Here is a 21,602-nt window from a genome sequence, read left to right as displayed (position 1 = left end):
TCAGTAAACCAAAGCCCTAAAAAGATACACAGCCAAGAAAATGTTAGAAACTAGGTTACAAATTGTGCAAGTTTCAACCTAGAGGGCTAAGTTTGTTGAGTAATGGAGAATAGTATGGGCATTCCAAGAACAGTGCAGTGTTTCCCTATTAAAAATGTGAGGAAGTGCAACCTGAAAAGTAAGTACTGGAAAGCATGAGTTTAGGCCTGCGGAGAGACACTATGGCACAGCTGTGTCATGTACACTCAAGAGCCTGTTGCCTTGGGTTCATATGCCAGGTCTACCACAGAGCTCTGTGCTGTGTGCAAATTCTTAACCTCAATGCCTAAATTTCCATACCTGCCAAGTGGGAAACGAATAATGGCCACCTCATGGTATTCTTGTAAAGACTGGAGCAGCTGTCAGCAATAGTGCCTGGCACTTAGTGAATACAATATCTTGTTATTTTATTATATAAAATTTAAATAATCTAGTTGGTAATTTATTTGGAACAAGTAAGGAAACTTTAGGGATAATCTGATCAAAGTTTCTGTGATTCCACAAATGATGAAACACAGTGTCATTATGTGACCTTTACAAGTCACTTCAAATGCATTTTATTATCTACTAGTCTCTTAGGGTCATCCCTAAATGGCTTTTTTATGTATTCAGATCTTGACTTCCAGTATGGTTCTTGAATACAGGAACTTGTGTCTTAACCTTATGTGTTAAGGCACACATAGCAGAACTTAATAAATATCTGTGAGGTTTTATTTTTTTAATATGGGATTTCAAATTTATCTCAGGGTCAACCATTTAGACATTAACAATGATTAGTTTTGTTGTATTTAGTTTTTTAAACCCACTTGAGAAGACCCAGACGGCCCTGGCAGAAAGATCTGGATAAGAAAGTGTTAACAAAAGGAAGGAAGACCCCAGAAGAAATTGTGGCATGGGCAGCATGTCTTGAAGCATCTTGGCAATCAGAGGGAGGAAGATGTGTTTATTGAAAAGGTGTAATGAAAGCAAAAGGAAGGGACAGCAAGGATCATGGCCCATACTTTTCAACTCTCTCTGTCCACCTGCAGCCGACTCCACTTTATGTACTGATTCCACAAATGTGGAGCCCCTGACCTCAGGCTGGTTACAGCCCAATGAAGAAACACAGCAACAGCCTTACAACACAACACAAGCCATGGAGAGAGGCCCTGTAAGGCTCCCAAGCTCAAAACTCATAGCCCAAGCTTTGACCAAGAGGTGAAATTTATTCTTGCCATTAACCAAATGTTATGGGAACAGCCAGAACAACCTGAATAGCAGGAGGCGGAGAAGATCCTAGCACTTCCCTAAACCATCCATTTGTGAGCAATTTCAAATAATGACCAATTTTCCTGGGGAGAGGGGTAAATGAGAAGAAAAACCAAGTCCAAAGGTCTTAATTCTGAGGGGATGAAGAGGCTTGGCCTGTGTGGACAGATAGTGTGCTTTCATGGAAAGGCAAGACTTTTCTTTGAGATATACAGGATTGGAAGCAGGGAAGAGGCTAAAGATGTAGGCTGGGGAGGAGTGGAGTGGGAAGCAATTCTCTGTCCTCCCTATAGGCCTTCCTTTGTGGAAAAGATCACTTATAGAGATTGGAATGGCTACAGGAAATAGAGACTGGGATTCTGTTGAAAAACTGGACAGGGATGGCGACTGTCCTTTGTCTCTGAGCTAGAGGTGGCAGTGGAACAGCCTGTATCCCTGAGACTTGGATGCCAAGGTTCCAGGGGGACCTGAACGTCAAGTGGACACAGCAGGAGCAGCATTTGTGCCACATTGTCTCCCCAGTGCCATGTCTAAGCGGGTGCCCACCAGATGAGAGAACCCTGCAGGGGGCTATAGGGTGAGTATCCAACAGTTAAAACAGAGGAGAGCAGAAGGAGACTGAGCCAAAATGTGCCCCCTCCCAAGAGCAGGGCCCACATGCAGTCCAGCCTAGATCTATTCTTAAGATTTAGGACATTCAAGGTAAAGGGAAACAGGGTGTGCAGCCAGCTGGATTGTCAGATACAATACAAAACACCCAGTTGCATTTGAACTTCAGATGAACAAGGACTTACTGTTATTGCATGGAACATACACTAAGAATATTCATTGTTTATCTGAAATTCAAATGTAACTGGGCATCTTGGTTTGTTTGCTTTGCTTGGCTAAATCTGGCAATCCTAGTGACATGTCAACATGCTAAGTGAACCTGAACAGTTTTGAAGATGGAATTAAAGCAGTAGGGGCAACTTCTATAAATAGCACTGAGTCCTCCAAGCTCCAGGGTTTGGTTACTGATTCTGAGGTGATAGTACCCTATCCAAGCACTGAGGCCCTCTTCCTTCTGGGAGCTATGGGACAAAAAGAGAAAATAAATATTCTACACAGGCCAATTTGATTGACCAGCCAAAGCAACAGGCAATAATAGCATAGGGACTTCACACAGCCAGTCTTATAGATTGTGAATGCAGGCATGCCAGCATTTGGGGAAAGATAGGGTATAGAGAAGAGTAGGTTAAGGGGAGAGGATCAGAGTGTTTTGCCTATATTATGTCTCATGAAACTTTGCATCCGTGAGTGAATGTGTGTATACATGGCTAACAATATTTCTTACTATAGTCAGGGTCCAAAATGTTTGAAAACCACTGCTAACGAAGATGTTGTTACTTGCAGGATCGTATTATGAAAACTGTGTTGGATCCAACTGTGTTGGATCAACAGCCAGGATGAGTTTGCTTCACACTCACAGGTGAGGGTGAGCTTTGTCCTGTTCTGGAAAAGTCACCTTCTGGAACTACCTTACCTTTTCATGGAATCTGCAGTCTCTTGCATATATGGATCACTAGTGCTTCATTTAAAGTGGAGTTCTTTCGGGGCGCCTGGGTGGCGCAGTCGGTTAAGTGTCCGACTTCAGCCAGGTCACGATCTCGCGGTCCGTGAGTTCGAGCCCCGCGTCAGGCTCTGGGCTGATGGCTCAGAGCCTGGAGCCTGTTTCCGATTCTGTGTCTCCCTCTCTCTCTGCCCCTCCCCCGTTCATGCTCTGTCTCTCTCTGTCCCAAAAATAAATAAACGTTAAAAAAAAAAAAAGAAAGTGGAGTTCTTTCATTTTGCTGCAGTCACTTGCTAAAAACACACACTGGAATCCAGTATTGTACCCAATCTTGGGCAATAAACATAATAATATAAATATATTATATAAATGCAATAAATAATATGGGCCTAAAGGCACTGTCCAAATGCCCTTTAAAATTTATTTCATTTCCTCCTCTAAAAGGAAGGTTTTTGAACTTTAAAATCCTTGGATATGATGGGTCACCTGGGTGGCTCAGTTGGCCCAGCATAGGAGTTCTACTCAAGTCATAATTTCATGGTTTGTGGGATCGAGCCTCACATAAAGCTTTTTGCACTGACAATGCAGAGCCTGCTTCAGATTCTCTGTCTCCCTCTCTCTGCCTCTCCCCTGCTCACACTCCCTCTCTCAAAAATAAATAAACATTAAAAAAAATCCTTGGAGATTACCTGGTGTAATTCCTCAGAGCAATCCCAAATGGTTTTGAAAGAGTCATTATTTCTCTCATGCGGTGAACATATTATGTTTTTACTTAGGAAGAAGAAGAAAAAATGTTTACAGTCTCACTTTGAACTTTAAAAAATTCCTGTAACAATTAGCTCTTGATTCAGAAATTATAAATAAAACTGTTTTATCATCCAATGTTACTGAAACATTGTGTCTTGTGAGTTTTAGTCTGTATTGTTCCAGGAATTTACTTTTTATTTTGCACTCTTTTGTAAAAAAAAAAAAAAAAAAAAAAAAAAAAAAAAAAAAAAAAAAAAAAAAGCTTATAAATCCAAAGCCTAAATATTTATTGTCCTACACCAATTGCTCTGATCTCCACTGTCCCTCCAAATTTTTCATTTATCGATAGATGAGATGGATTTGCTGTGCTTTTTTAGTGGACAATACCAAATAACACCTGGATCTGAAACTGATCCTGACTGTAATTTTGAAAGGCATATAAAGGCTTGAAGCTTCAATGTCTTTAGCTGTAAGATGGACATAATAAAAGTACCTAACTTGTAGAGCTGTTATGGGATTTATATGAGAGAATGAATGTAAAGTCTGGTGTGGCAGAGAATACTATATAATTCACCATTTCTGTTTCGTCTTCATGAACGTGAGACATATTTTCAACCTTCCTTGTATTGGTTTGGGGCTATGTGACTGGGCTCTGGCTTGGGCTATTTCCAGCCCTGGCTACCCAGCCTGGCTACCATAGAGGACCTATGTCCCAAGTCATGTATTAAACACAGGATAGTGCCCTAAACCACATAGGACTTTATGTAAGCAAGAAACCAACCTTTATTTGTAAAGATTTAGGGTTTCTTTGTTACTGCAACATTGCCTGGCCTACCCTGACTAATACACTTGATATATATATATATATATATATATATATATATATATATATACACACATATATATATATATCACGGTAAATGAATTTCAGCATTTAAGTTATCTGTGAACCAGTATGGACAATTCCTTGGATATATGTTATTAAGAAAAAAATCTAGACAAAGAACAAGAATATATAGTATTCATTTTGTGTAAGAAAGAAGGGGCAATTAAAATATATATTTGACTCTTGAATAACACAGTTTGAACTGCATGGGCCCACTTATACATGGATTTGTTTTCTATAAATACAGTACAGTATAGTAAATCTATTTTCCTTATGATTTTCTTAATAACCTTTTCTCTAGCTTACTTTTTTATAGGAATATAGTATATAATGCGTATTATAGTAAGGTATTAATAGTTAAGTTTTGGAGGAGTCAAAAGTTGTGTATGGATTTTCAACTACACGGGGGGTCAGTGCCCCTAACCCTCGTGTTGTTCAAGGATCAACTATATCTATGTATTTGCTGATTTTGGCAAAAAGAAATACCAGAAAGGAGAAACCAGAAATTAATGAAAATGAAACAGAGTGGAGAGGATAATGCATGGGAGTGAGGCTTCTGTGACTAAATGTGTTGATACAGTGTTGATTTTTGAAGCATGTATTTTATATACTCTGAAACAAAAGTACATCAAAAGGGAAATGCCTTAAGCCTGGACCTTAAAAGAAACTAATGACCTAATTCTATATAAAATTAGTTACTGAACCAACAATGAACAAGAAAGTTATTTTGGGTAATTTGAACACACCACTCTGACTATAAATACATTAATATTATTGGGAACCAAGAATTTTCAATATGAAAGAGAAAAGATAAAATATAAAAAGCATTTTAAGAAAAATGCTATTTAATAATGCCAATAACAATATGAACACACACACACATATATATACACACACACATACACACACACACACACTCCTAGTTGTGTTCCTGAAGAGCCCAGAGGCAATGGCACCATAGTATAGTAGCAGTGGGCACAGCTAGGCCCCATATCTTGCAACTTCTGATGTAATAATTGGTTCAGGCAAGAATAATCAATGAGTACTAAAACCATCACATAAAAAGTAGTTAGGAGCGCCTGGGTGGCTCAGTTGTTAAGCATCTGACTTCAGCTCAGGTCATGAGCTCACAGTTCATGACTTTGAGTCCCACATCGGGTGAGCATGAGCTCTGCTGGGTAAAACACGAGCCCAGGTGAGCCCTGCTTCTCTCTCTCTCTCTCTCTCTCTCTCTCTCTCTCTCTCTCTCTGTCCCTCTCTCTCCCTCTCTCTGCTTCTCATGGGATTCTGCCCCACCCCTGCCTCTTGCTCACTTGCACTGTCTCTCTCTCTGTCTCTCTCTCAAAAAAAAAAAAAAAAAAAAAAAAATCAATTACAAAAAATAACTTTAAAAAAAAGTAGTTGGGCAATAGGATATTCCTATAGGGGCAAAGTACCACTCCACATATCATTACTAATTTCAAAGAAAAAGATGTTCCTTTGGTGTTGGATACAATGTGTGCCCATCCCCACAAATGCATTTGGCCCTGCCTGCCTTTCAGGACCCACTTGCCCTCCTGGGTAAAGAGGTCCCAATGATGGTTGTAAAGCTTCAGCCTCCATCTTGTCAGCTCACCTCCTACAATGACGGACATCTTTGCCTTTGGCAAGATTGTCATTACACCTGCCAGGTGTATAGAAGCTCCTATATCCAAGTCCAACACAGTGGAACCCACGGAAGCCCTGGCTTTCCCAGTGGCTGCCTGGAGGCATTGGCAACACATTCCAGAAGTACAGGGGTATTAGTACACTGTGGGCTTTGTGCCAGAGAAGGACTCCACCCAGATGCAGTGGTGCCACAGGGCACCTCCAAAGATGTCCCACACAACCAAGTAAGGCTGCTTATGAAATCATGGCCAGCTTGGCAACAAACTACATTGTATTCATTTTCCCTCCCTTTCTGCCCCCGCCTTTTTTTTTTTTTTTTTTTTTTTGCATTCATAGGATTGTACCTCTCATAAAGCATTAGCCTGTGAACTTTGCCTCTGTCTCTGTTTCCAGGCAGATACTTTTCCATGGAGGTTAGGCAGTCACTTTCTCAGCCAAGTAAGTCATCATTCTTAGCATCACCAGTAGTGGGAAAACCCAATGTACGACCATCCTCATGAGATTCCTCTGAAGTATTCCCAAAAAAAAAAAAAAAAAAAAAAAAATTAACCTAAACCTGATCAAGCCTTCAGACCTAACTTCTATTTTAAGGACAATACAGTCTTAAAAGTAAAAGTTAAAGAACCCCATCTGGAAACAATCAGACAAATGAAGAATGTGTGACTTTATTTTTTTTAATGTTTATTTATTTTGAGACGTGAGGGAGTTGGGGGGGGGGCAAGTGGGAGAGGTCCGTGCTGTCAGGACAGAGCCCTACAGGGGGCTTGATCCCAAGAACCACAAGATCACGACCTGAGCCAAGATCAAGAATCAGACACTTAACTGACTGAGCCATCCAGGTGCCCCAGGAATGTGTGACTTTGTATAAGTTACCTGGCCTGGACTCTTGAAAAGTCAACATCATAAGTCAAAACCAAACAGAAGTTAAGGTGGGGAGAGTTTCCAGATTAACCTCCAGATGGAATCCACGAATCTTGATTAGATCATGGGGGAATTGCATAGAAATCTTTAGGAGACAATTGGGAAAATTTAAATATGGCTTTGATATTAGTTATGATAATAGAATGATTATTAATTTTCTTAGGTGTGATAGTGGCATTGTGGTTATATAAGAGATTACCCTTGTTTTTAGGAGATTCATGCTTAAGTATTTAGAGATCATGATGTCATATTAATAACTTATTTTCAAAACTGGTGTGTTTTGGTATATGGGGAGGGGGGAGAGAAGGACAAAAAGCAAATATGGTAAGACATTAACAACAGTTGAATCTAGATGAAAAGCATTTGTGGTTCTAGCCTTTCAATATTTTTAGGTGTTTTTAAATTTTCATAATAAAAAGTAGTAAGATAAGTACAAAAACCAAAAACAACAAACAGACAAAAACAACCTAAGTAAAATTTAGGATATATTTGTATTTGAAGAATTTTTTTTAAGTTTATTTATTCTGAGAGAGAACACAAACCAGGGAAAGGCAGAGAGAGAAGGAGAGAGAGAATCCTAAGTAGGCTCTACGCTGTCAGCACGGAGCCCAACAGAGGGCTGGATCTCATGACCTGAGCCAAAATCAAGAGTCAAAATGCTTAACCAACCGAGCTACCCAGGCGCCTCATTTGAAGAAATGTTTTATTTTCCTCAGTTCGAGTAAGCAGTCACTACTTTATCAGGGACTAATTCATCTACCTCAAAATGGATATTTACACCTAAATTGCTGTGCTTTTGAAAGCTTTTTAACTCTTGAATATTTCCAGCAGTTTCCCGGGTAGAAGAAATTTGATGCCAATTCTGCACACCCAAATTCCTGGCAGATTAATCAGCAAGTAGTACAGAGAGCTGCTTTCTTTAAAAAGCTTCATTTATCACTCAAACTGTGAATGCTGAGATGCCAAGGCACGGTGGAGAAATGATCCTTTAGAGGTAAAGTTTGAATGATCTGGTATATGTATCAGTACTCTTTCCATGCATTCCAAATCTTGTATATAATGCAGATTAGAATGGCAGCTTTTTCTACAGTTATATTGGCAACAAACACTGATTAGCTATTAAGTATGGCAAAACATTTATTTCAGGCTTCTATTATTAGCACCACCTCTTGACTCACAGAGAAAATTCTTCCCAAAGTTTTGGTTAATGTGACAGTTTTATTTGTTAAGACACAATTTTCCTTTATCATCATTCTCCCACACAGAACCGACCCTCCATTTCCAAGATGCCTCCAGACCAAGGAGTTCCCAGTCTGTTCTCACCATTCCAGTTGGCCCCAGGTCAGCCTGTCTCTAGGGCTTCCATCCACAATACAGTCCCAGGATAGTGCTTCCCATTACATTATATTCATGCTAACTAAACTGGCTAGGCAATGCCCTGGACTTCTAAAGGAGTTCCTCACAGGATTGAGTTGTCTTTGCCCTGTCCAGGGAGGAACCCCTCTCATATGCACAGAATTCTCGCAATACTAACGTGTGTTCTTCCCTTTAACAGTAGAACTCCTCAGTTAAGGCTGAATTCATGGCCACTGCATTAAGTTTATGCTGCATTTATGCTGCATAACAAGCACCCCCAAAATCTCAGTGGCCTCCCCCCAAAAAAGCCATTTATTTTTCTTGCAGTTCAGCAGAGACAGCTCTCCATCAGTCCATGGACAGATTTAGGATTGGCTTCACTTGTCTCATCCTCTGAACCAATAGCTTCCTGGGGCAGGCTCTTCTCATGCAGGGCGACAGCCATGCTAGTGGGGTGAGGAGAAACACAAGAGGCCACTTATGGCCTTGGCTCAGAACTGACACACTGTTACTTCTGCCCACATTCCCCTGGGCATCATTAGGGTATGGAAGTACTCTATACCATGAGGAACCTTGCCAAGCGCTGGGAGGGGAAGATCAATGGCAAGCAGATAGTACAATCAATCTCAGCCTCCCTTATAACTTGGTGTGTCCTTGCAACTAAATTCTGGCCAAAGGGATGTGAGGGAAAGCAATGTGTGCAACTTCCAGGCCTTGTACTTGTAAGGACTGGACACACCCTAACTTTTCCCTGCCCATCAGCTGAGCACATGGTGGGGCTGCAGCAATCACCTGGTCCAGAGGTAGACGGCACAGCTGTCCCTCCAATCCTAGCTCTGGACTGTTATATGTATGTCATTTACATTGGTGGATTTTTGCATTGCTGTTATGGCTTCTGAGCACCCTGGCTAGTACAGCATCTATTCATTCACTCAGTGAGTATCTACTGAGTGTCTTCTTTGTGACAGGCATTGCTCTAGGCCTGAGAGGAAGTATTAGTGAGCAGTCTGCATCTTGACTGTGGTGATGTTCACACAAAACCTTCACCTGTGATAAAATTGCATAGAACTAAATAACACACATACATGAGTACGAGTAAAACTGAGGAAATCTGTACAAGATCTTTGGCTTGCACCAATATTGACATACTAGTTGTGATATTATATTACAGTTTTGCAAAGAAACTAGGTAAAGGATCTCTGTATTCTTTTATTTTATGTTTGTTTATTTTGAGAGAGAGAGGGAGGGGGGGAGGGGCAGAGAGAGAGAGGGAGAGAGAATCCCAAGAAGGCTCCACACTGCCAGTGCAGAGCCCAATATGGGGCTTGAACCCAGGAACCATGAGATCATGACCTGAGCCGAAGTCAAGAACCAGTCTTAACCAGCTGAGTCACCCCAGAATCTCATGGATCTCTGTATTATTAACAACTGCTTGTGAATCTAATGATCTCAAAATAAGAAGTTAGAAAAAAAAAAAAAAGACTAGGACTTTGGTCTCTTTGTGCTTACAGTCTAGAATGGTATCAAAAGAAAATCCAGAGAGACTTACTTGGTATGAATATTTTATTGAGCCAGAAACAAACTATTTGCAAACAGGGAGACTTCAAACCAAAAGTGGGTATAGCTGGCTCTCAGAGTTACAGCTCAATTTATAGAGCATGAGGAAACACATTTGTTTTCTACTGTGATTGGTTACTAGAAACTGATATTCTTTTTAGGGTAGAAGCACAGCATAAACGTACTCATATGTAGTTGACTAGGAAGCTATAGGTTATACTGACATGAAGAAGGCTTAAGTTTTGTTTAAGGTCAGAGTCAGCATTTTGGAAAAATCAGGACAGTTTTATGTTTTGATTACGTGACTCAGAGTGTTGGACTAGAGGTATATTCAAACTGTGCGCTCCACTTTGGTCTTTCTTTAACCATGGGAATCAAAAGATTCAAAAATCAAAAAGTCACTGATGACAATCTCTGCATGGCAGCAGCCGCACTTCACCCATTCAGATGACAACAGTGTCCTGAAGTCTGCAGAGCACAGTTAAATAAAAGGAACTCAGGGCAGAGCTGCCAGGCAGGAGTGCTCACTTTGGACTGTGAAGTGAAAGAGATATAAAGTTCTTTGTTCTTTAAGTAGGGTGTCCATGTAAGTTATCATCAAACTGAGACACCTGTGAGAATAATCACGCTGGCACAGCTTGTGTAAACAGATCATTTGGTTAGTCTATTTAAAAAATTTTTAATGTTTATTTATTTTTGAGAGAAAGACAGAGCATGAGTGGGGGAGGGGCAGAGAGAGAGAGGCAGACACAGAGTCCGAAAGGGTTCCAGGCTTGGAGCTGTCAGCTCTGACCTGAGCCAAAGTCGGATGCTTAACCAAGTCACCCAGGCGCCCATGGTATATTTTAAAAACATTGTATCATTGACTCTCTTAGTTATAGCAGCCTCTCTTTTTCTAACTAATACGGAGACTAATGGATGCTGCCTTTGTCAGCACCAAATAGCTTAAGAGGAGGGAACCAATAAACCCCAAATCTCAGTGAGTTAATTGTGCTTAAAAGGCTTTTTCTTGGGGCACCTAGGTGGCTCAGTCAGTTACTTATCTGACTTTGGCTCATGTCATAATATCACAGTTCGAGGGTTTGAGCCCTGTGTCAGACTCTGTGCTGACAGCTCAGCCTGCTTCTGTGTCCCTCTCCCTTTGCCCCTCCCCTCCTCATGCTCTCTCTCTGTCTCAAAAATAAACAAACATTTTTTAAAAGGGTATTTCTTGCTCATACAAAATTTAATATGGTGCTGGTGGCCCTCCTCTATCTTCTAGTCAACTCATTTTGAATATGGACTTCCCAGATTGCTGGAACAGTAGACAAGAGAGTTGGAGGATTACAGAAATTTTTGTGGGCCCAGCCAGGAAGTAGCTTACATCACACCACCCACATTTCATTGACTAGAGCTCAGTCACATCATCACCCCTAACTGTAAAGGAGACTGGGAAAAGTAGTCCTCCTATAAGTCCAGGAAGAGAAATTCTGCCACAGATGCATCATTACAAGCTGGGAGAGGGCACTAATGTGGCCTCAGCATCTTTAGATTGACTCCCTTACCCCTTGGTATACGTGGCTATGCCGTTCCCAGAGAAACCACTGAAGCTGCAAGAAAGCAGTTCAGAATAGCCTATAACAGTGAATTGACTTCACTTTCTCTCTGGTTATTTTGGTTTGTAATATACCACCATTCATCTCTGGGAACACTGTTTTCTTCCCTCTATTTTATAATCCTCTCTCCCTCTGTATTAGATGGGTTTTTTTTTAATTAAAAAATGTTTATTAATTTTTGACAGAAAGAGAGCATGCATGTGAGCAGAGGAAGAGCAGAGAGAGGAGACAGAGAATCCAAAGTGCACTCCATGCTGAAAGCGGAAAACCCCATATGGGGCTCAAAATGTCAGAACTGTGAGATCATGACCTGAGCGAAAGTTAGACACTTAACTGACTGAGTCAGCCAGTCACCCCATTAGATGGGGTTCTTAAGAGACACAGATAGATATAGACAGATATATAGATAAATATACAGATGATATAGATATAGATAGAAAGATATATATGATATATATTATATATATGATACATATATATATGATATATATATTATATATATATATATATATATATATATATATATATATATATGAGAGAGAATGATTTATTTTAAGGAAGTGGCTTATGCAATTATAGAGGCTGGCATGTCCAAGATCTGCAGGGTAGGCCTGTAGGCTAGAGACCCAGGGAACAGCACTGTTGCTACAGTTCGAGTCTGAATGTCCAATGCTGGCAGAATTCCTCTTGGCTCAGGGGAGGTCAATCTGCCTGGTCTATGCATGCCTTCAATTGATTGGATGAGGCCCACCCACATTAGGGAGGGCAATCTGCTTTAGTCCATCAATTTAAATGTTAACCTTTCCTCTGAAAACACCCTCAAAGAAACATCCAGAATGATGTTTGACCACATATCTAGGCACCATGGTCAGCTAAATTAATGCATAAAACTAATTACATGCTCCAAGGCCAGTTTTTAATACTTTATATTTCTTGTCAAAAGTGGAAGGCAGGGTGATATGGGGGTAAGGGTCAAAGCTGGGTTCAAATACCTAATTTTACTCTGAATTCCAGTTTCATTTATAAAATGTGAATAAGAATGTTTACCTTGAATAAATCTGTAAAGATTAGATATCATGTATGTGAGACACCTAGACCTATTGCTGACTCATAAATGAGGGCAATTATTAAGATTTCAGTTTGAACAAAAAGTCTACTAAACACTTTACATTTCTTCTTACAGTTGCTTTTTTATTTGTAGGTGACCCTTGACCTTTTTCATTTTCCCTGTGAGGTTTAGCAGTATCTCAACAGGAAGCTCCTTGCCACAGTGTAACACAGTGTATAGCTCTCATGTGGTTTCACCATCTCCTGGTACTCAAGTCGCCAACAGTCAGCTGTGTCCTACTTTTCCATGACCCATCACTGACAACCCATGTAATGTCACATGTTTGAACAACTTATTTAGGCATGTCAGAGAAAATCCAAGGGGAAAGAGGAGTCAGGAAGAATTGTAAAAATAAATAAAAGGTAGGAGTTGGCAGGAAATGATTTAAGGAGAAAAGGAAATAGAAATCAGATTTGCTTCTAATTTCCTTTGTGTTCTTACACCATTTTAGAAATTAGCATTTACATTTATGACTGATTGGATGAACCAACTCTTCTGATCCTCTCATTCAACAAACATACAGATTTCCATATTGGGGTGGAGTTGAGGAAGTTTTCAAAGTGGGCCAAAGCCACATGGGAACATGTGTCAAAAGTGAAATGGTCTTCCATAAGTTGAGCTTCGAGTAGGTAATGTAGAAGTTATCAAACAGCTCCTTTGAGCTCCTTGGTCTCCTGGTTAAGCAACTGGCTGAGCCACTTTCAAAAAAGACCCAAACACACTGGCTTTACAAGACTGGCCTCTGTTTCTCTTTCAGATGATAGTACAGTGGTGGGTCGGTGGGTGGTCCAGGGCAATAGTTGCTCTGCTCCACAAGGTCATACTGGGTAATGAATGAGGCTGAGATGGTGGCTTTACATCACCATTGCATGATATCTACCTGTGGGTTCATGATGTCACTCCAGCTGTCCCCGTTCCCAGCCAGGTGGAAGAGGCAAAGTAAGCAGAGGACTAAGAGCTTCCTTTTTAGGGAATCACCTGACAGCTGCCCTTTTACTTCTGCTCACATCCCATTGGCCAGAAACTTGAAGGGAAGCTGGACATATGCCCTGACAAAACTCTGCTGGGTGGGGTCTGATTACTAAATGGAACAAGGAGACACTGGGTGCCTTGGAGTACTTAGTAGTCTTTGCTGTACCTGGTTCTTTGGAGGTGATTCAACTCTCTCAGAAGAATCTGTTAGACCCAGTGGGCAAACCCCCAATTCCCCACTCTACTAGAAAACCTCTACTTCCATCTATTTGGGAGTACTATCTAAATTTCTATCTGAAAAATGGATTTCTACCCACAAAAAAGTTTGAAGACCAGTTTACAGATTAGTGTGCCACGGTAGAAAGAGAAGCTCACATCAGTGAAATAACTTTAGCCAGAGGACCTTGTTACAGCTTGGAGCTGTTCTTCCACTCCCTGGCCGCCACCATTCTGACAAGCAGACCCTGAGGCAAGGGAGGTGGGGAACTATAAAGAGCCAGGCTGCACCTCCTCACACAGGAGGCTCATTTGCTTTCCCACCTGATCCCTCTTCCACACTCAGCACTAAACAGTTCTCAATCTCAGGAGAAAATAAGAATCCCAAGATTGAAAATCCCATCTTGCTTTGAGTGCAGTCACTGGGGGGCATGTGGTGGGGGTGGTGCTCAGAATCAGGGAAATGGAGATATACACAAGCAGGATTAGGCCATCTGGATTTGCTAACTGGTGTTTATGGAAGCAAGGCTCCTACCCTCCTACAGAGACTGGGAGACAGGGACCTTATCTGCAAGTGTTGGCTGGAAGAAACTAAATTCTTCTGGCAGCTTTAAGCTTTCCCACGCAAGAACTTCAGGGGGCTGGAGTGGACATCCCAAGCACATGGCCTTGAACTGTTAGAAACTATGCTAGTGTTTGTTCCAGTCTCTTAATGCAGGGCTTGGACGGAGTGGTTAGTGCCAAAGCTCTTCTGCAGCGCTGACAGCCCACGCCTCGTCCATACAGGGGATCTTTGTGGGGTCGGGTCCAGAACAGCATGGCCCTTAGAATAGGGAGAGTGAATAAGATTCAGGGCTTCCCTGCTCACAGCGCCACACATCCCTGCCTTCTCCAAAGCACCCCCGCTGGGGTGGAAATCTTTCCCGTCATAAGCTGGGATAAGAGGAGCCTTGGTTGCCATTACCCATCTTCTTGGTTGTCCTCACGGCTTTTGTATTTTGGTTGTCCTCACGTTTTTACAAATTAGAATGGGCCTGTAGTCACAACCTGGGTCCCCGAGCTTCCTAGAGCGGCTGAGCAGGGAGCAGGCTCCAGGTCACACTTCTGACAGCGACAATAGCTTTGGCTGTGTTGCGGGTTTGAGCTGGGACCGCTGGGCGTGGCCCCGAGGGCGGGGCCTGGCACCCCCAGGAGCTTTACGGAGGCGACCACTCAGGCTGTCTTTGGAGCTCTAGCCCCCTCCCTAGTACACCTCACTCCTCAACTCTTCTCCATACCCCACCTCCAATCCTTACCTTGTCCCCAGAGCACTTTCCTTCTCTTTCACACACGACCTTGACCCACCCCACTCACCACTTGTATTTGCTGGTGCCTTTTAAGTTCAGCTTCTTTCTAGCAGTGTGTCTGCTTGTAACTTTCTTCTTCCTCCTTTGCTGGGTAATGCCTACTCAGCCTCAGCCCTCAGCTCTCAGCCCTCAGTTACAACACTGCCTTTTCATTTTTGTCTTTCCCTGAGCCCCCAGACCAGGTCAGTCCCTGCTCCCTCCCACCTCTGGACTTCTCCCAAAGTGAGGCCTCAGTTGTTTATCTACTCTCATGAAGTCTCACAGTGAAAAGAAGCAAAGGAAGAGAGAAGTAGTTTGTTTGATGGCACAGCAGAGTGAAGGCAAGGCTACCTCAACACTGGGGGTCAAGGCCAGCATGTTTGAAAGCAGAAGCTAAGATGCCATTGGAGAGGAGAAAGGTGGTGAGGGCAGTACAATTGAAGAAGGAGACCCGGTTTAGAAAAAGCAACAAGAAAGAAAGGAAAGTATGCCCACAGAGACAAAAGAAGCAGGCATCACAGGTATTAGTAGTGTGCCTGCCCTGTACCTGTTGTTCAATAAATGCTTGAATGGGAGAGATAAAAACTGTGGTTGTCTATTTCAGATGATCTCAGTCTTCTTAGGAAAGTATAGTTAAGTCTTATTCAATATGGACATTGAGTGTCAAGGGACTATGAAGAAATATTCTCATTTGTTGGTGTATTAGTTAGGCTTGACTAATAAACCAGATCAACTACTATAACAAGTAGACCCAAAATGCAATGGCTCTATGATGTAGTTTCCATAATTTAATAGTTTAAATTTAATTGAAGTTAACAGTCCAGAATGGGTTTTCAGGTCAGTGATTATCCAGGCTCCACACATCCTCTAAAGTCCTGAGAATGAAGAAAGAACAGGAGGAGCATGCATAGGAGGTTCTTGCAAGCCTGGTATGGAAGGAACACACAATACTGCTTGCATTCCTTTGGAAAGACCTTAGTCATGTGGCCTCACCCATCTGCCAAAAAGAACAGAAAATGTCGTCTAGCTGTGTGTCCATAGAAGGGAAAACAGAGTTTGGTAGACAGCTACTGGTCTTCACTATGGTAGGCAGAGTACTGGACTCTGAAGATGACCTAATCCTCAGAACCTGTGAATATATTGCCTTACATGGCAAAAGGGACTTTGCAGATGTTTGAAATGAGGATGTTACATGTTGTTATACCTTGAGTTTAAAATGGTTGTGTCCTGACAAGAAAAAAATGTTCCAGATATGATCAGATTTTACCCCATTAGGGCCCCTGGGTACTAAGGTGAGCATCACTGTGATGTGCTTCTTCTCTGCCCAGATGCCATCTTGCTTCTTTTTTTCTTTTTGATGCTGTCTTGCTTCTGACAAAATTTTGAAGCTGGATAACTAAATGAGGAACTTATTCTAACCCTATAATGGGTGTGTGTTTATGGCACCTTTCCACAAGTCTGCAGCCCACCTGAAATACTGCAGTTTGGAACTGGCTAAAATAAAGAGTGTCAGGAAGGTGGGAGAGGTGAGCTGCGATCCCCAGGCGGAGGCCCTACAGCAAGTGGCATGGGCCCATTGAGTCATCAAGTCTGTGTTCTATGCAGAAGTGTTAGTATGGTGTTTGTCCACCATCCCTTGCTCCTGACTGATTAGGCACTGAGGCACAGTTAGTCATAGAGAGTCTTAGAGAGTGCATAGGCCATGACAAACCAGTTAACCTCAGAGACAGCTAAGGAGCTGGTGGATGAGGAAGGCCCTCACTGGTCAACATATCCAGACAAGAGAAACAAGCTAACATCTAAAGTTCTAGATGTGGGGGGGGGGGGGGGTAGTGACAGAAGAACTGGGAAGGGATGTAACTCTTCCCATAAAAGTGGCTAAAAAACTTTTTTTTTTTTTATGGGGAGGAGGCGATAAGATCATAGGAAGAAGAAAATGTTAGTTGTAGTATTGCTATTATAGTATTTCTATTGTAACATGATTTTATCTTTATTTTTAGAGGAAAAAATCCTCCTGAAAAAGAAGCTGGGACCTATGAGCTCCAAGAATTGTGCTCATTGCAGTGTCTTGCTTGTTTTGTTTAAATTGTATCTTCAGAGGACAAGGTCTAAGAAATAACTTTTTTTGGCATAAGTGACTTCAGAATGAAAAATTTTAAATATGTAATTGGAATGGTTTCAAGATGACTTAACTATTAGTAAATAGCTAACATCTGTATCTCAGATATTGTTTTGTGGAAGGAGAAGATGAACTTGCTTGCTAACAGGCCAACTAAAATAAAATTGGGAGGATGGCAGTGTGCACCCCAAAAATATGTTATCAAAAAATTATTTACTGGGGTGCCTGGGTTGCTCAGTCAGTTAAGTGTCCAACTTAGGCTCAGGTTATGATCTCACAGTTTGTGAATTCGAGCCCCGCATTGGGCTCTGTGCTGACAGCTCGGAGCCTGGAGCCTGCTTCAGAGTCCATGTCTCCCTCTCTCTCTGCCCCTCCTCTGCTTGTGCTCTGTCTGTCTTTCTCTCTCTCTCAAAAATAAATAAACATTAAAAAAACAAAAAAAAAATTATTTACTAAGGCTAGGAGTCTTGGAGAAGGGATTCTTTTTTTCCAATTTGTATTTACTTTAGAATCCCGGCTCCTGAACCAAGTTCCCTTTTGCTGAAAGTTAATACAATATAAAGGAGAGCTGTAGGCTGTGAAAAACAATTGTGTAGGAAGTTGTAAGGCCCAGGGTTGAGAGACTGGCAGACAGCAGTGTATCAGTCAGGCTCCAAGTAGGAAAACAGAAACCACTCTAAGTATTTGGACAGAGGGAATCCAACGCAGGGAATCTGTGACACACTCAGAGATCAGCATCAGAGAAAGCCACTGCCAAATGTCATCAGATACAGCTTTTAAAATAATGTTCAAGGAGGGGTGCCTAGATGGCCCAGTCAGCTAAGCATCTGTCTTCAGCTTGGGTCATGATCTCATGATTCATGGATTTGAACCCCACATTGGGTTCACTGCTGTCAGTGCAGTACCTCCTTTGGATCCTCTGTCTCCTTCTCTCTCTGCCCCTCCCTCACACACTCTTTCTCTCTCCCTCCCTCTCTCTCTCTCTATCCCTCCCTCTCCCTCCCTCTCTCAAAGATAAATAAATATTTAAAAATTAATAAATAAAATAATGTTCAAGGAAAGTAAAGACAAATTTGAGAACTTGGCATACTATAAAAAAGAAAACAAATGGAAAGTCTCAAACTGAAAAACAGACTATCTATTTAATGGCAAATTACACAGCTAACGAGAGACTTAGTGAACTAAAATATAAGTTATATCCAGAATGAAGCCTGGGCAGGGAGTCGGGGACAGAGGGATGGAAATGGCAGGTTAATAGACATAGGAGATATGGTGATAAGGTCTAACATGCCTTTATTGGAGTCACAGAAGGAAACAGAAAGCGAAGGGATTAGAGATAACATTTGGGCACACAAACAGCTGAGAATTTACCAAAACTGAAGATACAAATCCACAAATTTAAAAGCGCAAAGAATCTGAAGCAGCATTACTAGGGGAAAAATCCACATCCAAACATAACATAGTAAAACTGGAATAAATCAAAGACACAGAAAAAAAACTTAATGCATTAAACAGGAGGATGAGCAGCTGACTGCTTACCAGCCAGTGTGGCAGTCAGAAATTGGTGGCTTGATGCCTCCAATGTGACAAAAGGATATGACACTCAACTTAGAATTATATTCCTAGAAAAAAATATCTTTTAAGAATGAAAGCGAAATAAAGCTATGTTTAGGCAAACAAAAATTGGAAGGTGTTAGTTACCATTAACAGGATAGAATGTCATACGGTATATTTTTTGAGACAGAAGGAAAATAACCCCACATGGGAAGTTGAAGAGGCAGAGAAAAAAATAGTAAATATGTGGATAAATCTCAATAACTATTTGGTATAGAGAACAATAATAATGTATTTTGACACGTATCTGTATACTTTATATATACATAATTAAATTCACAAAAACAATAGCATATAAAATGAGACATAAATGAGGTTACAGTATTCTAAGATCCTTTCATTGTCTAGTATGAAGATAAAATTCCAATTAGAATTAGGTTTTTGTAAATCAAGAATGGATCTTCTAATTCCTTGGCCATTAAAAGAAGAGAAAAAGTGTATAACTTCCAAACCAATAGAAGGAAAGCCTGAATAATAGGCTAATTGTAGTAGAATCCTAACAGAATTCTAACCCGATCTTTAAGCAAAAGGCATTACTACAGATAGAGGCTTACTTCATAAAATTTCAATTCACCAGGAAGATATGACAATTCTATATATTTTTAAATTGTTTTAATGTTTTATTTTTATTTTTGAGAGAAAGAGACCTAGACAGAGAGGGAGACCTAGACTCTGAAGCAGGCTCCAGGCTCTGAGCTGTCAGTGCAGAGACGGACCTGGGGCTTGAATCCACAAACTGTGAGATCAGGACCTGAGCTGAAGTCAGACAGTTAACCAACTGAACCACCTAGGTGCCCCGACAATTCCATATTTGCATGCATCTGGTAACATGGCCTCAAATATATAAAGTAAAATTCATAGAACTATAAGTAGAAATGGATAACTCAACAATTATGTCATTAATTGATAGAACAAGCAGATAAAAATCCATTAAGAGCTGAGAAGATCTGAACAATACATTACAAACTTGATCAAATGGCTTTATCTAGATCAGTGCACCCAGCATCTCCAGAACACATTCTTTTCGAGTGCCAGTGGAAACCTCACTGAGATCCAACATGTGCTGGGCCATAAGCAAATCTCAACAAATTTCAAAGGACAACAATCATACAGTCTGTTTTCTGACCATAATGCAATCATAAACTATAACTAGGAAGTCCTTGTACATTTAAAGTTTTTAAAGTACGTTTCTAAATAATCTATGGCATCTGTTGTGACTTTGTGCTTTCTGTTCTTTCTTCTTTATTACATCAGAGATTTGTCAATTTTAGCATTCTTTCCAAAATACTAACCTTGACTTTTGATCCTTTCTATTGTGTTGTTCTCAGTTTCATTAATTTTTGCTCTTGTTTTTGTTATCTCCTTCCTTTAACTTAAAAAAAAAAAAGACAGAATTTAAAAAACAGATCATTAGTAAATTTAACAATAATGTTTCTATAGAGATTTGCAAAATGCAAAATGCTTTTTCATGAATCCTTAAAGCAACCTTATGAGTTGGGTCTTTCCCCTCATTTTACAGATGGGAAAATTATAGACAGGAAAAGAAATAAATTATAATTGTTGCATTCACTGGAATACTGGCCCTAAGGTTTGCATCCAAGACCAGAGGAATTTCTCCTGCTCTCCTCCAGGGCTTTGCCCTGTCAACTCCAGGACCTCCTCTTAGCCTTTGAGATCTTAAGGGACACTCACCCCCAAACATCCATGGTTACGATGGTAGAGGCTTGGCTCCCACCAACCCTTTCTGCATTAATCTCTAGTCCATCTATTTCTAGGAAAACACAGGGAGGTGGGGGGGAGCAAAATGCATATAGATGAGTGGGCAGGCTGCCTAAGCTGGAGAAGCAAGTGTGAAGCAGCCTTTGTCCTACCCAACACTCTTAGTCACTGGAGTAGAGCTGGAGGCTTCTTCTGCTGACCCCTTTTCCAGCTTGAAAAAGCAAAGCATGCTTGCTTAGAAACAATGGATTGCTTGCTTAGAAGCAAGATACTGCTGACTAACCAAATCCAATCATTTTCCTGGAATCTCATCTTAGGTTGCATCTGTGTGTGGGCTGGTCCTAGGGAGATTTTCTTGGCTTTCAGATGGGCTGCCTTCCACTACCTGAGCATCCTGTTGCTGGAGTCCTGGGACCAGGGGCCACCACATGGCGAGACTTTCTTCACACACCTTTATGCTAAAGCTTCTCATTCCAGGCACACTTCTGAGGGCTCTAATAACACTAACTTCTCCAAGCCTCATTACAATCTAGGAGGTTGCTGCTATTATTATTCCAATAAGAGATAGCTGAGGACACATAACATAAAACAGAAGACTTAATTACTTGCCTAAAGTCATCTGGGAGTAAGTGAAAGAATCCTTATTTGCATCTGGGCTTCATGGTTGAAAGATCATGTTTTGGTCACTACACTTTGTAGTCTCTCTACAAGGGATTCACACAAACTCCTTCCTGAGCATAACTGATACTATCCACAACCTGAGAAGAACTCCCAGGGCTAAATGGGAACACTCAGTAGAAAGAAGAATTGAGTTAAAATTTGTGATTTCCTTCTCCATGTCTCCATCCTGAAGCACTCAGCTGAGGCTGGAGAAAAAGCATGAGAAACCTCACAGCCCAAGTAATCCCCTGGAAGCAATTGTACCCAATTTCTCAAAGTCCTGATGCAGACTTCAGGTCCCCACTGTCTGTCCTCATCTAACTA

At 41.2% G+C, this 21,602-nt stretch overlaps 2 long non-coding RNA genes across 2 annotated transcripts; both read left to right on the top strand.

The window, feature by feature from the left end:
- The first annotated feature begins 1,028 nt into the window (after nucleotides 1-1,028).
- On the top strand, nucleotides 1,029-9,633 carry LOC121016649 (uncharacterized). The gene is made up of 3 exons (XR_005784396.1): nucleotides 1,029-1,864; nucleotides 2,680-2,755; nucleotides 7,866-9,633. It is a non-coding gene; the product is annotated as an uncharacterized LOC121016649 (long non-coding RNA).
- Nucleotides 9,634-14,833: 5,200 nt separating this feature from the next.
- On the top strand, nucleotides 14,834-17,285 carry LOC121016648 (uncharacterized). The gene is made up of 2 exons (XR_005784395.1): nucleotides 14,834-15,687; nucleotides 17,167-17,285. It is a non-coding gene; the product is annotated as an uncharacterized LOC121016648 (long non-coding RNA).
- Nucleotides 17,286-21,602: the final 4,317 nt, after the last annotated feature.

Source organism: Herpailurus yagouaroundi, unplaced genomic scaffold (assembly GCF_014898765.1).
Source record: "Herpailurus yagouaroundi ecotype Mexico unplaced genomic scaffold, PumYag 212, whole genome shotgun sequence".
Taxonomy (NCBI): Eukaryota; Metazoa; Chordata; class Mammalia; order Carnivora; family Felidae; genus Herpailurus; species Herpailurus yagouaroundi.
The sequence above is the reverse complement of the archived record's forward strand: the minus strand, read 5'-3'. Positions and strand labels throughout refer to the sequence as shown.